Source organism: Sturnira hondurensis, unplaced genomic scaffold, assembly GCF_014824575.4.
Source record: "Sturnira hondurensis isolate 20B ecotype Veracruz unplaced genomic scaffold, ASM1482457v3 Scaffold0008860, whole genome shotgun sequence".
Lineage (NCBI taxonomy): Eukaryota > Metazoa > Chordata > Mammalia > Chiroptera > Phyllostomidae > Sturnira > Sturnira hondurensis.
In genome coordinates this window covers 4,248,605-4,266,421 of record NW_028081491.1, presented here as the reverse complement: position 1 = coordinate 4,266,421, position 17,817 = coordinate 4,248,605, and the positions used below count along the sequence as shown (strand labels likewise).

General features: G+C 37.9%; 1 protein-coding gene across 1 annotated transcript in view; it reads right to left on the bottom strand.

Annotated features, from left to right (window-relative positions):
* The window catches only part of FAM240B (family with sequence similarity 240 member B), a 43,282-nt gene extending 30,514 nt beyond the window's left edge, over window positions 1-12,768 (bottom strand). The window contains exon 1 of the mRNA XM_037056169.1: window positions 12,672-12,768. The gene's annotated coding sequence lies outside the window, so the exon portion shown is untranslated. The remainder of the gene's footprint in view (window positions 1-12,671) is intronic.
* Between the last annotated feature and the right edge of the window lie 5,049 nt (window positions 12,769-17,817).

Sequence of the window (17,817 nt, the reverse complement as noted above, 5' to 3'; positions counted from 1 at the left end):
CCCAGTCAGGGCACATGCCTAGGTGGCAGGCCAAGTCCCCCAGTGGGGGCCATGTAAGAGGCAACCACACATTGATGTTTCTCTCCCTTTCTCCCTCCCTTCATGTCTCTCTCTAAATGTAAATAAATAAAAATTTTTAAAAAGCTGAATGTAAAAAATATTTATCAGATTCACTATACCTATTTTTTGTTTCTCCAATTTTAATAAAAACATGGGTACAGAGAAATGTTTCTCTTCTTTGAGATAGACAATAGGGTAAAATGCATTGGTATTAGCAACTGATTCCTTGTCCTGGGGTGACACCAAGAGGTAAAAGTGAGTTCAGATATGAAGCAGGACTGTTTTCACTAAGGAGCCAGATAAAACCTTCTGGCATGCCTTCACCTCCTGGCTGGTGGGCTGCTGGTCTGTGATATCTGCTTTATTTTTATGCTCTTTATTGAGTACATACTGAATGTCTGCATTCTTCAAAGTGCCTCAGAACTCACGTTCATTTCTCACAACCCTACTCTTCTCCACTGTTGTCAAAGAAAGTACAAAAAGGCAAGCCATTGCAAGTGATGGAGTTAAGTATTCAAAAAAACCTGCCAAACACCAAAACCTGTGCTTATTAGTGTCATACAATGGCCAACCAGCAGAAAAGATGTCACTCATGGAAAGAGAAGGGTAACTCAAGAAGCAAACCTCCTGGTTAAATTTGTTCTGAGCAATGTGAAAATCATTAATTCTTTATCAAGGCTGAACTAAATTAACTTTTTTTCAAGATTATTCTGTACTTATTACATTAAGACAAACTTCCTTTTCCCCTCTTTAATACCTTTTGTCAGAGGTGCACACTATGATCAGTTTTACATATGTCATGATAAAGACACATACAAACATAATGCACATAAGGCACTGACTCCTCCTACACCACCACTTTGTAAATTGCACCCTCCTCACCATCCTATACAAATGCCCATTTCATCACTGGCAATTTTGCCTCTGCATGTGCCTGGGGATATGGCTATCTCTTCATTTTTTTCCTCAGGTGTTCTTTGTCACCTGCAATAAAAATACCTTAAGGAATAATGTTCTTAGGTCCAGTTGCTAATATGACTACAACTTTTAATGGGTTTTGATAGGTTTTTCCCCTCATCCCACCTTTGGGCCCTACTGGACAGAGATTAAAATGGAGTTTTTTAGCATTTGCATTTTAAGAAAAATTTATTGTTGTTCAATTACAGTTGTCCCCATTTCCCCCCTACTACTCTCTTCTGCCTTACCCACTCCCTACCTCCCACATTGAGTCCTCCCCACCCTCCACTGTTGTGTTTGTCCTTGGGTCCTTTATACGAGTTCCTTGACCCCTCCCTTCCTCTTCTTTCTCCTGTTATCCCCCTCCCCATCTCTGTTTACCATCAGTTAGTTCTTCATTTCCATGTCTCTGGTTCTATTTTGTTCACTTGTTTGTTTTGTTGATTAGGTTCCACTTATAGGTCAGATCATATGTCTCCTTCACAGATGGAAGAAGGAGCATTATGTGAAAGTGCTTCTCAGTTTAGCATCTTTTTAGAAAACATTTTCTTCTTAATCTTTCCTCCAAAATTCAGTAGGGCTATTTCAATTTAAGTCTTGAGTCCCCGTCCACAGTTTCACCTCCAACTGATATGCTTCAAAGCTATCTCAGATTTTCCTGCAATTTGATATTTCAGTGTTAGGAAAAGGTGCAGGGACAATAAAATGGCATTCGGGGAAGTAAGGTGACCTTGGAAAACTTCTATATCATTTCTAAAGCTTACATTTATCATATTAAAAATGGATTTTTATGTGAGTTAAATAATATTAGCGTCTGAGGTGTTTAACATAATCTCTGGCTCATCATCATCCTCATCATCACCATCATCATCTATATTCATAGCAAACTGCATGGAGTACAGTCCTAAATGTTATCTCATTTAATTCTCAATGTATTGTGTTAGTTTTTATTATTCCTGTATTTGTGAATGAACGATTGAATCTGTGAACTTAAGTGAGTGTCCCTCAATTTCCAAGGTAACACTGGAGAGAGCCAGGAATCTAGTTCAGACCTCCTGACTTCACAGGCCCTGGTCTGTTCACTCATCTGGTACTGACAATACACCTAAGTAACAGTGAACAATGAATCTTTTTTTGCAGTTGTCAATGAGATCTTGAGAATTACCTCACTTAGTGATATCAATACATCTGGGAAGTAAGGTGTATTATTTTCTCAGTTACCAGACAAGAAGCCAGGCTTAGAAAATTCAAATTCTTGTCAAAATCACAGAACGAGTAAACGCTGGTGCTGAGCTATGAACCTATGATATCTGATTCCAAAGGTCCTGTCATCACCTCCCACAGTTTGAACCACTTTCTTCACTCATTTAGGGGAGAGTTTACCTACCCTAGAAAAAATAACTAATTAGTATCTGTCATCAAAAAACATAATTACCCCAAAAGCTCTGCCAGGTCATTGCTTGGACCCACTCACATCCAACTGACACTTTCAGTCCTATGAGCTTGATCTAGGGGACTTGCTCACCAGATCAGTCAGCACCTTTGTAGAGGACAGAAGCTCTGGGCACCGAGCTGGGGATGAGGATCAATAAGACTATAAATTTCAATCTAGTTACTTGAATGGCTCAAAAATTAAATTTCAAAATGCTTTATAGGTCAATATTGAATCAATATACAAACTTAGAATATGGACAATAGCAGGATTTTATCTGCATTAAACTTCCTGAAGTTGACGACTATGCTGTAATAATGGAAGAGAATGACTGTGTTCTTAGGACATTCACAATGAAGTATGTTGAGGTGAAGGCTCATGATGAGTCAGCTTATTTTCAAATAGTTCATAGAGAATATGTAGGTGATGTGTGTATTTGGGTGAACAGTATATGAGAATTTTTATTCTTGTAATATTTCATAATCTTGAAACTTTTAACATAAAAAATAAAAATTACTTTTCTCTCTTTTCAAGAGAAAAATTGCTATTTACCTTGTTTTTTTTACAGTTATTCCATGCACCCCCATCCTCTTACACAGTCTACAGACTGTAAATAAACCTTGAATACTCTTTACATTTTAAAATTCTTTGTAGTGAGCATTTTGTAATGCTAACAGTAAGGAAAACTTATGATATAGGTGGGGGGCATTGCAAAAAGACAAAGGAACAACCTTGAAAAAATTCTTGATAGTCAAAACTGGGCAAAATTTGAGCAGCAAAATAAATAACATGATATTAGTTACAACCCAAAGAATGAATCCAAACTAATATAAATTAATGAAATGAATTCATGAAGGAGAGGAACAACTATTCTTTCCAGAGCCATTCTGACAAATAAATGAGAGAAATGAAGAGAATAGAAAAGAAATGAAGAGAATAGAAAATCACCATGAGAATATCACAGTTATAATTGCTATAGGCAAGATCCACTGATGGAATAATAAAGTTAGTGGATAAATTTTAAGGAGAAACAGAATATTTGCTCGGCTTCAAAAATATCCCTCTAAAATTACTAATTACTGCTATATTTATAAATATGACCACAAAATGCTTGATTGCTCTCCCTGCCTCCCTTGCAGGTGGGCCTGAATTCCCCTCTCTTTGCATCTGGGATGACCTGACTACTGATGGGAAAACAATAACTTTAGTGGAGAAACAGACACCACCTCAACCATGTACTCAAGGTTCACATCACTGGTAATAAGCAATGTTGATATCACATGTCCCTTGATATGATGTGACAGATGGGCACATTGCCTCTGTGGTGTACTTCCTCAAACTCCACAAACTTCAGTATATTCATTAGAAAACTGCCCAAAAAAATTAAATTCAAAGACATACTACAAAATATCTAATTAGTACTGATCAAACAGATCAGACGTGTGTGTGTGTGTGTGTGTGTGTGTGTGTGTACATCCTGGATTAAATCCTAGAACAGAAAAGGACACAAGTGGAAAAATTGAAAGAATATGAATAAATTCTGCAGTTAATTTTATTGTGGCAATGTTAATTTTATAGTTTTGACAAATGTCCTTGGTTATGTAAGATACTAACATTAGAGAAAATTGAGTGGCAGATTTACAAGTTTGTCTACAGCTAAAATAATCTCAAAATAAAAAGTAAAACAAACCTGTATACAAGAACATATACATCTTCCTGACACTATTGACAGTTATGAATCATGGCTCAGTCTTTCACTGAAGAATATTTTCAGTGAACAGAGAGATATCCTGTCCTGAAGCCAGCAGCATCATTGAGCTCAGCCTGTGTCATGGAAAGAGCCCTGGACTAGGAGTTAGGAAATCTCTACTTTCCATATGAGCAAGTACTTGAGCTAAGTCTCTGTTTTCTCATCTGTAAAATGAAACAATATTTGCTTTCACATAATTAATAAGTTTTTCATTAAAAAATCCACTATAGGAAAAGTTTATCACCTGACACACTAAGTAATTAATAAAATTATGGGCTGTCTAATTTACAGCCAAAATATTGATTACCTACCAATCGAGGGCCACAGACTCAGAAGCCTGTGGGGGTCCAGGTATATTCAGAAAGCTCTGTGGCAAGCTCTGGTACACATGTCCCATTGTGAGGAAGCACTGCCACTCAACTCCCACTGATTTTTGCCAGTGGAGCAGATATTGAAGTTTCCAAGAGAAGCTGGAAATTTTGATTTTTAAAAATGTTCCTCTTATTTTTCAATTGTTGATAATGAATTTAAGACATTTTAAAGCACTGTATGGACCATAAAAACATACATGTTGGCCAGATTTGTCCTTTTTAGTCAGCAGTTTTTGATTTCTACACGGACTAATAGGGAAAACCTCTGAGTTCCCCATGGATCAGGTAGCTTTGCCTTAGATTCCAGGAGAAACATACACTAGGACAGACAGTGTTAAATGAAACACTGCAAAGCAAAAGCAAACAGAGTTTATCTTCTCTCTCCTAGGTCACTGCTAAGCACTGTAGGTTTATATTATTAATACCCAGGCTGTTTCATTCGATGTCTAGTTACCTAGTTGAGGTTGGGCCATCCTGCCACACACAGAGGAGCACCTGGGTCTGCATCTCCCAGCTCCATTGAAACACAGAGCCTCCATGCCTGGCTAGGTTGGAGCCAGGAGCCAGGTCTCCATTCTCCTTGATTTTGATCACATACTGTTGTTCCTTCAGCTAGATTCTAAACTACAATGGGGCAAGGCCTTACTTCATCTGATGTCCTTCACACAAGGTGTCATAGACTTGCTTGTCTAGTGAACAAAACACCTATGATTCTTTCATGCTGATACCATTCATCTAGTCAGTCAAAATGGGTGCAATAAATTTTGAATTAAAAGTGGTAACTTCTAGGACTTCCGCCAAGATGGAGGCATAGGTGGAAACACTGTGCCTTCTCCCACAACCAAGTTTGAATACAACAAAGGTTTGGAGAAACAAAGACACAACCAAAGGACAGAAAATTGAATTATACGGAAGTCCGACTACATCTAACCGTTCAACGGGGATGGTAAGAGGGGCAGAGCCAGCAGCGAGCAGGGTTGGGCAGGACAGGGCCCCCGACCCAGGCGCGCAGGCAGACGGGAACCAGTTGGGGTGCGGGGCAGACTGCGGGCCCATATTTGTGCACAGTGAGACAGACCACACAGGCCCCAGGGGGCGAGGGCTGATGGCAGTGGCACACTCGCGTGCAGTGGGACGAAACGCGTGGGCCCGGTGACGGCAGCAACTGCGGCACCGATGAGGGCCATGGCGGCAGGCGGCGGACAGGATGCCATAGTCCCTCTTTGACCCTGCCCCCACATACAACCTCACAACCCAGCGACTTAGTTGCCCTGTTCTAGTGAACACTTTAGGGCTCTGATCCTGCTATGGAACAGGCTCGAACAACCCGAAAGATGGCGCAAGAAGAACTCAAAGTCCCAGAGCCAATAACTCTAAGCGACCGAGAAATTGCCAGCCTCTCAGAAGCACAATTCAGGACACTATTTATCAGGATGCTCACAGAACTGGTAGATTATAGTCACAAATTAGAGGAACAAAGTCACAAATTAGAGGAACATATGAAGGCTAAACTAATTGAAATGAAGGGAGATGCACAGGAAACCAATAGTGATGGAAAGGAAACGGGGACTCAAATCAATGGAATGGACCAGAAGGAAGAACAAAACATCCCACCAGAAAGGAATGAAGAAATGAGAATTCAAAAAAATGAGGAGAGGCTTAGGAACCTCCAGGACATCTTTAAACGTTCCAACATCCGAATTATAGGGGTACCAGAAGGGGGAAAGAAACAGCCACGAGTGGAAAACGTATTTGAACAAATAATAAAGGAGAACTTCCCCAGTCTGGCAAAGGAAATAGACTTCCAGGAAATCCAGGAAGCTCAGAGAGTGCCAAAGAAGTTGGACCCAAGAAGGAACACACCAAGGCACATCATAATTACATTAGCCAAGACCAAAATGAAGGAGAGAATCCTAGAAGCATCAAGGGATAAGGGGACAGTCACCTACAAAGGAGTACCCATCAGACTGTCAGCGGATTTCTCAAAAGAGACCTTACAGGCAAGAAGGGGCTGGAAAGAAGTATTCCAAGTCATGAAATCCAAAGACCTACAGCCAAGATTGCTTTATCCAGCAAAGCTTTCATTTAGAATGGAAAGACAGATAAAGTGCTTCTCAGATAAGGTCAAGTTCAAGGAGTTCATCATCACCAAACCCTTATTATATGAAATGCTAAAGGGACTTATCTAAGAAAAAGAAGATGAAAAATATGAACAGTGAAAGGACAGCAAACACACAGTTATTAACAACCACACCTAAAACAAAAGCAAACCAAGTGGACAGCGAGATCAGGAGTGGAACCATAGAAATGAAGAACACATGGAGGGTTAGAAACAGGGGGGTGGGAGGGGGAGAAGGGGGGATAAGGCACAGAAAATAGCATAGATGGTAGGTAGAAAATAGATAGGGGGAGGGCGAGAATAGTGGGGGAAATATAGAATCCAAAGAACTTGAGACACGTGGTTATAAACTAAGGGGGGGAGAATGTTGGGGGAGGGAGGGTGCGGGTGGAGGGGATTGAAGGGGGGGAATAGAACAACTGTAATGGTATAATCAATAAAGTATATTTTAAAAATAAAAAATAAATAAAATAGTTCAGTACTCAAAAAAAGTGGTAACTTCTTTAGCAAATTTTATACTCTATTCCTATTAAAATATATAAAGAGTTAATATCAGAAATTTATGAAGAACTTAAAAAACTCAACACCAAAAAACCAAACAATCCATCTAGAAAATGAGCAAAGGACCTGAAGAGAAAATTCTCCAAAGATATATGGACAGCCCATACACATACAAAAAAATTCTCGACAGTACTAGCCATCAGAGAGATGCAAATTAAAACCGCAATGAAATATCACCTCACAGTCATCAGAATGGCCATCATTAATAAATCAACAAATAACAAGTGCTGGCGAGGATGCGGAGAAAAGGGAATCCTAGTGCACTGTTGGTGGGAATGCAGGCTGGTATAGCAACTGTGGAAAGCATTATGGAATTGCCACATCCAGCTCCGCCAACCATGCTGTCTGACAAAGTCCGAGCATGGGGAGGACGACTTCAAAGAAGCGTGTTCTGTCCTGGCGGACGTGGCATGAATAGATATGTGGTGTTGATTTTAATCTTGTTGTCTCTTGGTATTCTAACCTTTACCTTTCTGATAATTTGGAATCTCCTAGAAATGCTGACCATTCTCAGAGCTGAACAGCAACTAGGTCAGGCTGAGAACAATATCACCTTGGCCTTTCCCCAAAATAACACCTCCTCTGAGGCCCCAAAGGAGGAAGGGCCCATGATGTCCAGTGAATTCAGGGGAAATAACACTTCCTTCCCTGACCTGATTAAGCAACTGTAGGATAAGATGATATCAGCTAGTATGGGGCCTGGAATACCCAAGGCAGCCCCCTTACATAAGTCCCGAGGCAAATCCCCTCTAATGAAATAGCCCCTGAATGTCTAAAGTTGTTGGAATAACAGCCCCTCGTTTACCTTGAATAGGGATATATATCTATTAGAATTAGACAGGCAAAGAAATAGCAGAAGCTAGTTAGCTATTAAGCATGTAAAACACAGTTACTAGGGAGATAGAGTTTATAGTACACAGAAAAATATTTTAGACATAAAGATAGATAGCTAAGTCAGACATCACAAAGGCTTATAATGAGTTTCCTAACCTCTGCTCGGTCTAGCATACTTTTGCCCCATATCAAACTCTGAGAATTTTAATAAACAATAAGATATTCAAACTCTGTACATAGGACTATTTCAAATTGTCTGATTAATGGTTCTCCTGGTCAAAACAACTTTTGTTTAACATAACTGAAACTATGGGAACTTTCATACTTTTCCTGGTTACCTTTGTATTGATTTTTTCTGCCTAACTGATCATGCTATGCACCTGTAAATGTTAATCACTACCAAAAATAAAAATATAAAAACCTGCTTGTAGTTGCAATAAACAGAACAGAGCTTCACTGTCCTTTGAGGCGTGTTGTCATCTGTTACCCATAGCCAACATCTTACCCACCTTTCAGGAATCCCTGGACCCTGCTGCGGCCGGACCACGGCATGGAATTACCTCAAAAAATTAAAAATGGAACTGCCTTATGACCCAGTGATTCCACTTCTGGGAATTTATCTGAAGAAACCTGAAACTAACTCAAAAGAATATATGCACCCCTATGTTTATTGCAATGTTATATATAACAGCCAAGATTTGGAAGCAGCCCAAGTGTCCATCAGTAGATGAGTGAATAAAAAAGTGGTGGTACATTTACACAAATGGAATACTACTCAGCCATAAAAAACATCTTACCCTTTGAAAAAGCATGAATGGACCTGGAGAGTATTATGCTAAGTGAAGTAAGCCAGTCAGAGAAAGACAAATACCGTATGATTTAACTAATATATGGAATGTAATGAACAAACTGAACTAACAAGCAATAGGGATAGACTCAGAGAGCTAGGTGGGGCTAGCTGTCATGGTGGGTCCAGGGGGTGAAGGGATTGAACAAATAAAAAGAAAAAACCTCATGGACATGAAAGACCATGTGGTGATTGCTAGGGGGAGGTGGGGTGGAAGGAAGTGGAGCAGTGTATAGGGTGTATAAATGGTGATGAACAAAGACTTGACTTGAGTTGTTGAATACACTATACAGGGTACAGATGATATTTTGTAGAATTGGGCACCTAAAACCTGCATAATTCTGTTAACCAGTCTCGCCCAAATAACTTCAATCAAAAGGAAAACATTAAAATGTGTGAAAGGTAAGTTGGCTGGTTAAAATAAAAAAATTTGGCTTAAATATTGTTTTGCCCCTGCCCCTGGCATCCCAAACTTCTAGCCCACTGGCTGTTTGACATTCACTAATCATAATGTTATTTTTTTTCTAAACAGAAATGGGCTGTATATTCCTTTTAAAACAGTTGGCACTAGCCACAGTCTGATTGTTCCAAAATAATTGTTTCCAGAAATGTTTTCTTCTTTTTAGCTAATTAAATATCTGGAAAGAAGGGTCCTTAATCATCTCTATTTCCCTGTTGAGTAAGAATAAAATCATGTAGTGGTTGTCCCACATTTCTATCCCACTCTTTATTTGAAGGTTATTTTGATTACAAGAACAAGCCAAATTATTCCAATTCATAAAGACTAATTTCTTAGAGACTCAAGGTGTGTGAGGGCAGCTGAGTCTAAGCACAAGTTCGGGAGGACTGTTGTAGTGGGGTGGGGGAGGAGTGAGCATGGCTGTCAAGGAGAGCAAACACAGTTGGCACACTTGGCAGGGGTGTTGAGGGAAATAAGACACTTGCAAGCAAGAGTAATGGGGCAGAATAGCATTCACTTTCCTTTTCCTCCCTGAGTACTGTTTTCTTATTTTGGGGATGGTTCATATATTTGGAGATATATATGAAAATTATTGCATGCCATAATTTATTCAATTGTTCTCTTTAGAAAATCCCTCAAATAATTTGGCCAATGGATTTCAAACTTTTACACTATTGGCAAAGATACCTGTTTAAAACTGTGCTTGACCCTGGATGGCATAGCTCAGTGGATTGAGCATGGGCCTGTGAAGCAAAGGGTCACCGGTTCGATTCCCAGTCAGGGCACATGCCTGGGTTGCAGGCCAGGTCCCCAGTAGGGGACACATGAAAGGCAGCCACACATTGACGTTTCTCCCCCACTCTTTCTCCTTCTCTTCCCCTCTCTCTAAAAATAAGTTTAAAAAATATTTTTTAAAAAACCTGTGTTTGAAAAAAAATGTAAATGTAGTACATGTACACAGCAAAATATCTCAGAAAGTACTGAAGCATATAAAACAAATAGTAAAAGTCTTTTTTCTCCTCTCTTGTTGCAGCAAGTTATACTTCCAAAAATATCCATTGTTAATGCTGTTTTATTTATCTTTCCCTTTTAATGAAAGCATGTGTGTGTATGTATATATATATATATATATATATATATATATATATATATATAGGATGGTGGAAAAGCTGGTTTATAATTGTCCATACAAAAATAATACAATAATTAATAAATAATACAAGCATAACAGACTTTTGCATAGTCACAACTGTAAACCTACTTTGCCCCACCCTATATATATGTAACTTTTTTTTTGCCAATAGTACCATGCTGTATATATTGTTCTGCATTCTGGTTTCTTCACTTAAGAAAATATCTCCTTACCAGTCCACATGGTTTTTCATAGCTGCCATTTTTTATGGATATACCATAATATACTTACCCATTTTTACACTGATAGACATTTAAATTAATTCCTGTTTGGGTCTATTACACACACAAAAAAACAGAGTGAACCATTCATTTTGTTAATATATACAAGTATATGTGCAGCACAAACTCCTAGAAGTATAATTGCAAGTCAAAGGCCATGTGCTGTTAAATATTGAATGTATAATTCCATATCACCCTCTGCAATTATGTCAGTGTTGGAATGTTTATTGACTCAGAACATCCTCTACTATAATGATACTTCCAGTCTTCAACTGGGCAGAAAGTCCAGGCTGTCAATGTATTTGGCTCTTAGTGAAAAGGCACAAGCACAGCTTCTGGTCTTGTACTCAGAAGAACGTAACCAAACATGCTACCCCAAGACAAACCCTGAAAATAGTTGGCACTCAAGAATATCTGTTGAATTAATGAATAAACAAATCATGGCAGTGGCAATATGCAGACAATGTGTATTTTAATCCAGTTATGCATCAAATATAAATGCATTATTTAAACAAATAAACATTAACCTCAATTTTATTGCATTCTTATGCTAATGGAAAAAAGCACATAGTTTGAGGTAGGTAAAAAGAAATGCTCAAGTTCTAACAATCAATAGATATTCTAAATGACCAATTATAATTTGTTTCTCCTACTTTCTTTGAATAATATTTGGCATATAGTTATTTCAACCATAATATTATTAATCTTAAATACATGTTTAAAGGTCTTTTATGAATTTCACTCACTTTTTCAGAAAGTTTGTTTTTTAGAATTTGGCAGATTCTTTGCTTCACTTTCCTCATCTATGAGTTGAGATGTCTGGTTTAGTAGAGGCTCATCAAAGTTCTCCCTTGCTCTAATAGGGAAATACATCATCAAGTTCAAGAAAAGAGTCTGCCTTCAACATCAGAGGGGCTTTGTATTTTAGTTTTTTTACCTCCAAATGAGGATATCTGGTTGCCTTTCCCATATGTGAAGAACAAATATTAATAATTAGACAGGCTTTTATCAAAAGGGGGCTGTTTTATGATAAACAAACAGTTATATTTATCTGTATTCTCCACAGCAAAGGCATTTTTAACAGAGTTTATATCTATTAAGATAATTAGTTTTATTTGCAGTGACATCACTAATTTGGAAAAGGCATAATTCCAATAGCAATTCTTAAACTTATCTTATGAAACTTACATTTAAAAAGTACTAGACCTTTCTTTTAGTAAATATTGATTTTATCAAAGAACATTTATTGAAGCTTGACTTTGTGCAAAGCTCATGTACTTATGTCATCATATGGGGTTAGATAATGGTCATGTTTGTAAACTAAAACAAAATTAAATTCCACAGTTTAATTTTTTAAGTTCCAGGTTATTCAGTCAAGTAAAAAACCCAAATTAAATTTTAACCTTCTTGCATCAGCTTTCAAAGAGCCTCCATAATTCTGGCATCTGTACTGAATGTTTCCTTAGGACTAAGTTATTCATCAATCAACATGAGATATATTTTGTGTTTTATTTAATCTTAAGAGAGTCTTATTCAGTGAAATCAACGCTAATTTCTTTCTTTTTTAAACATTTTTATTGTTCAAGTACAGTTTTCTGCTTTTTCTCCTCACCCCTCACTAATTTCTGTTTTTTCCCACACTCTTTAACTTGAAATTCATGCATTATTGACACAGAAATTGGAGAGGAAAAAAACTCTCAGCCTGTCTAAATCTATTCCCAAACCAATGCAAGGTAGGCTGTTCAAAGTGGGGAGAAATGAGTCTAAGTGGACAACAAAGGCACAGGAATAAGGAGTTTATCTTAGTTTCTAGCCCCAGATGTGGGCTGTTCCCATTCCTGACAACACAAACTCCAACAAACTATACCTTAAAGATGAATTTGCAGGTGAGCTAATATCTTGCTGGGGTGAAAAGACAGGCAAGTCTCACAGCCCCACTTCTGACTCCTCAGCTCTTACTTGTGAAGGCCACAGGCACTGTCCTGCAGTCTCATTTTTGTAGCCCTTTATATTTGGAGTGGAGGACTTAGAGAAATCCCTTGGCCTTTCAAGGTCATTTGAACCAAATTAGTAGCAGAATCAGACAATATCTTTCCAGGGACATTGCAGCCTTCCCTAGTGGTGAGAGATGCTCTAAACATCTCTTGCTACGCCACCCACCTCAGGATAGGCGACCTTTTTTTTGGCAGGTCCCATGAATGCTGTGACTTGGCCTGAAACAAGAGAGATGATTTAGAACATGCACTGGATTATACATGTGCCCTGTTTGTCTGACACTTTTGAAAAGCCACTATCTTCCCTTCAATGTGCAAAGGGGACTGGAATGGTGGGACAAGTCCCTCTTGGGTGTAATATTACAGGAAGATTTTGAAAGGCATCTTGTTCTTTGGAACTATTAATCCTTGAATAAATCTGGTGATGACATGCATAGTCTGCTTAGTTCTCTCCCAGTTGGAGCAGGAATTGACTTCTGATGAGTGGTTTCCAATAAAATGCATCCAAATGAGATCAACTTCTTGCTTTGGAGTGGCTCTTATCCTATTACCAAGGAGAACATTTTATTCTTTGGAAAAATATTTAGAATGCTCACTCCTCTGATAACAAAAATAGCTCCAGTTTTCATCAAATCCTTCCACCATGCTACTAAATGCACATCCATTACTTGGTTTACTGGGTTATTAATTTATACCTTTGATTACATGTGACAACTCATCTAATACTGATGTTCAAATTTTATCTTACTGACATGTTAATATTTAATGTTGAATCTATAAAGGTAATTTAATAAGCCTGTTTACTTTAAACTGTATTCCTGCTTCAATAGCAGAACCAAATTTTACACATGAAATTTGTATTTTTTAAAAAGAGAAAGGAGTTAATTCTGAAACCATTGTGCAGAGTACGTCCTATAAGAAAAGTAACAATCTAAAGAGAGAAAACACAATTAAAAATGTTTCCAAGGAGTACCTTGAAATCACAGAAGTGAAGTTTCATATACAGTGTATATATCCTGCTTAAGAAAATGAAGTAAAACTATAACCGGCAGATGACAGATTACTAGATGATAGTTTTCCTTCCCCTCTCTTTCCCTCCCTTCTCCTTCCCTTTTTTTCCTTTCCTTCCAGCCTCTCTTTTCCCCTCTTCTCCTTTCCCCTCTCTGTGCATCTCCCTGTAGCTCCCTCTCCCTCTCTTCTCTCTTTCCTTTTCCTTCCCATTTATCACTGATATTCCAAGAGCCATGAAGGTTACTTTGATTACGTGAAATTCCTCAGTCTTTGTTTAAACCATTAGCAAGATTATAATAGAAAGCTTATCAAAATACTTTTTATGTGATGTTATTCTACTTTAGCAAATCTATAAATACCTAATCTGCTAACATGGGATTTTGTACAATTAATAACTTACTAAAGTGTGGCAAATTCTAATTCAGTTGAATTTAATTCAACTGAAGTTTTAATCTATAAGTGTTTGGATGTTTAATTTTGATCTTACTTTTATATTTAACCTGATTGGAAGAAGAGGGGCACAGAGCCTAGGTCACATGACTAAAAAGTGGCAGAACTGGGATTTGAAGCTCAGCTGTTCAACTCCCAAGCTCTTACTCAAATGAAATGTTCAGTTTCAAGGAAGTATGTGACTTTGCCTTAAGCCCCAAGTGTTCCCATCATTCATCCTCTTATTGATAAAAGAAGGAGGAAAGAAGAAGAAAAGTGAGAGAACATGTGCTTCCTCTTGGAAGGTGGGACAGGAACAGGAAGAGATGTCTGTGGTCGAGGCAGGGTCCACACAGGGCCCCGCATCCAAATACACAGTGTGCTCTCCTCAGCCATTTTCTTTTTTTCCCCCCTTGGCAATTTTCAAGTATCACCTTCCTTTTTCCTCCCCTGCCCCAAAGAGCCATCACTGCCTTTTTTCTTGCAACTTTCCTTCCTCCGCCAAAACAAGAACTAAAAATGCTTTCTCCTCCCTAGTCACATTCTCTTCAAATCCAGATAATTTATTATTTCATTTTCTTGCTTAGAGTATGTGACTTCTGATTAACAGTATTTATTTCTCATCATTATAACATGTTTTATAAGATCCATTGCTCATTATTACTTCCCATTCTCTTCATCTTACCCTCTTGAATTATTTTTCTGATATAAATGTCATTTGTTTACCAGACTTCTTCAATTGTGTCCAAAACTGGGGACTCCTATTGGTATTGAATTAGTGACAATGATCTTTAGTTAACACTATATATGCCATATATGTGATAGATGAAAGATTAATGTCAATCAGCAGAAACAAATAAGCCCAGTGTTATTTATCTAAGAACAGTCGGCAATAAAAATTGGCAAAGGACTGAATAGGCAGCTCTAAGAAGAAATGCAGATAGTAAATAAATATTTGAAATTCTAACCAAATTTATTATTAAAGAAATACAAAGTATAATAGTGAAAAAATGTGTTTTAGGTATTTGGTGATAAAGAGTGATGATACCCAATGTTAGTAAAGATTGGGGAAACAGAGACCCTTATACTATGCTGGTGGGAGCTTAGATTAAAAAGTATATAGCATAATTTTTATTCATTATTGGGAAATAAGTTACTTTAATCTCCTAAGGAATAAAAGATTGGTGTAAAGACTTCACTGGTGGAAAAGATTGAAACAGCACAGACATATTTAGAAATGTTTTCTCTCTACTACAATTTCCTCCCACCCTGCCCCTATTGTACTCCTCTCCCTAAGTATAACAACTGCTAACAGTTTGTTGCCCATCTTTCTAGTGCTTTTCAATCATATGCTTGCAAAGTGTGTGCATACACACATATATTTCTATTATATGAACTCATATTGCTTAAATGAATATTCAACTTTATTTTGTCACTTAATATGTATGTTTATGTTTTTTCACTCAATACTTAATAATGTCATTCCTTTTAATAGTTGCAGAATTTACCTTGGTATGGTTATAGCAATACTCAGTGGGAGGGGGAATTCTTCCCTCTAGGGTATATCTGGGCAATGTTTAGGAACATATCTGGCTGTCATATCTGGATGTGTGCACTGCTGACATTTAATGAGTAGAGGTGAGGGATGCTGCTAAACATCTTACAATGCACAAAGCAGACCCCCACTATAAAAAATATTGAGTTCAATAGTTAATAGTCCTGAGGTCAGAAATGGGCTACAACATAAAATTTCCCTTATTTCTAGGTATTTAGATTTTGCTAGCCAATTATACATACACTAAACATCTTTATGTACACTGTCCAAGTCAGGGGTAGATCCAGTTTTTGTACTTCAGCTTATATAATATTAGAGTCCTCTCTAGAAATATAATTATGAAATGAAAAATATAAAGCTTCTGTGGTCTATACAAGTGATTAGCCCTGAAGCTTCAGTATCTGCAAAGTACATGGCTTCTCTTTCAATTATTTCTGTAGGACAGATTCCTAGAGGTAAAAAAAAAATTGCTGAATCAATGTCATATGCTATCCCCTGCAAAATTCATATTTTGAATTCTAATCTCCAATGTTATGATATTTGGAGGTGGGGTCTTTGGCAGTGATTAGGTCATTAGGGTCATTCAGTCATGTGGACCATTCACTAATCTTATGAATGGTATTAATGCCCTTATAAAACAGAGTGTTCTTACCCTTTCTACCATGTGAGGATACATGCAAAAGAGAGGGTTATCTATGAACCAGGAAGCAGGCCTTTACCAGATATGAGAATCTGACTACACCTGCACCTTGATCTTAGACTTCCAGCCTCTATAACTGTGATGAACAAATTGTTGTTGTTTACAAGAAGCCCACTCTATGGTATTTTTGTTATCACAGCCAGCTAACAAAAGAAAGTCCTTTGTGTTTTGAGCAGTGATATTATATTGCCTTCCAAAAAGGCTACAACAAGTTTTTATTTTACTGTTTTGTAATGAAAACAACCTTTTCCCAGAGGGAAATTTTGCAATATATATCAACATTTTACTTAGCAAGTTTACATAGGAATCCCATTTATGGAAATTAATCCCATAAAAATGTTTCTTAAGTGGACACAGCTATATACATGAGGGTAATCAAAATAGCATTGTTAATCACAACAAAGAATTGGAAGACCAATTAAAGGCTAACAACAGGACCAATCAGTAATAAAGAATTATGATACAAATTTACAAAATGCTGATATATAAAGATTAGACATGTCAAACACACAATTTATGGGATATGTTTCAAGGACATAATCTTCAAATTTTAATACTTAGGACTTTATAACTCCCAAATGCCTCTGTGTTTCGTCAACTCTATCTTTTAGCATCCCCAACAGATGAGATCTAGGAAGGGGGTGACAAAAGAAAGATACAATATCGATTTTGGGGTTCTATTTGGTGCTAAGATTCTTTTTTTTGAGAGGCAAATTCAGGCCACTGGTTTGGCCCAGCAACAAGATCAGGCCCACCTGTGAGTAAGAGTCATTGGGCTTATTTCTACAATACAATTCTTATTTTAACTTTAGGGCAGCAAATTTTGTGCAAGGACAGCTTTGAAAAGTGTAGGAAGACCTCAAATCCATTGGAAAAAAAGGTTTGATTGAAATTTCTTCTAACAGATTCTACTGGGCAGCCATTAAAAAGTGGTTGAGGAGACTTCCGGCCAAGATGGGAGTGTAGGTAGACACACTGTGCCTCCTCAAACAACCAAAATAAGTACAACAACAATTCAGAAACAAAGTAACAACCAAAACTGAAAGAAAATTAAACTGTATGGAAGTCCGACAACCAAGGAGTTAAAATAGACACATCCATCCAGACCGGTAGGTGGGGCACAGTTGGGCAGCCGAGCAGAGAGGGGTCGCGGCACTGGTAGCAGTGACACTGGGAGCACAAGGCAGAAACAGGCACACAAGGAGGCATCAGGTAAACCCTGGGCACCCAGGTGGCAACAGGCAGACCCATCGAGGCCGCGATTGAGAAGTGGGGCACTGCGCAAAGTGGCTGGCTGACCATGCAGCTGTCCCACATTCACATG